A 631-nucleotide genomic window follows, 5' to 3' on the forward strand; every position below is an offset into this window, starting at 1 on the left:
TAAATTTATTATTATTATTATTATTATTATTATTATTATTATTATTATTATTATTATTCCTGGTTTGGACAAACTGGGCATGTTCCGCTCACATGTGTTGGTTTTTTCTTCCAGCTGAATACAGATATGTATGAGTGCAGGTCAGGAACACAACAAAAGCGCTGTTGCTTTTTCCTAATAGAGCTCCAACAAAACCATCTGAGATACCTTTACTTATAATATACTTACTTAGTGCAGCCGCACGCCATCTATCAATGATTAACACACATGTGGAATACAGACTGCTTCTGTTCGCGTGAGAAACGTAAAACTACAAGACAAAACTAACACTATAAACAACCCCACGCTGCACCTGTGGTGTAATTCATCCCGTTTACCTCTCAGTAGCCGCACATCACTTAAACAGCTGTGTGGGTGTGGGTGAGCTGTGTTCTCTGTCATTTCAATGTGACCTGCGTCCGCCATATCGGTGTGATAGCACGGCACGGCTGCAACATGCGCACGTGCTTATCAGAGGAACGTACACTTTCACCGGATGGTATAAAAGTCACTCAGAGCTCGAGCCAGCAACTGCTACAAAGGTAACGCTTACTTGCATGTCTTTCATTTTTCTTAAAAAAAAAAAAAAAAA

At 39.8% G+C, this 631-nt stretch overlaps 1 protein-coding gene across 1 annotated transcript in view; it reads left to right on the top strand.

The window, feature by feature from the left end:
* Positions 1–320: 320 nt before the first annotated feature.
* cox6b1 (cytochrome c oxidase subunit 6B1) overlaps positions 321–631 on the top strand; it is a 2,667-nt gene continuing 2,356 nt past the window's right edge. Inside the window, exon 1 of the mRNA XM_032503267.1 lies at positions 321–581. The gene's annotated coding sequence lies outside the window, so the exon portion shown is untranslated. The remainder of the gene's footprint in view (positions 582–631) is intronic.

Source organism: Etheostoma spectabile, chromosome 21, assembly GCF_008692095.1.
Source record: "Etheostoma spectabile isolate EspeVRDwgs_2016 chromosome 21, UIUC_Espe_1.0, whole genome shotgun sequence".
Taxonomy (NCBI): domain Eukaryota; kingdom Metazoa; phylum Chordata; class Actinopteri; order Perciformes; family Percidae; genus Etheostoma; species Etheostoma spectabile.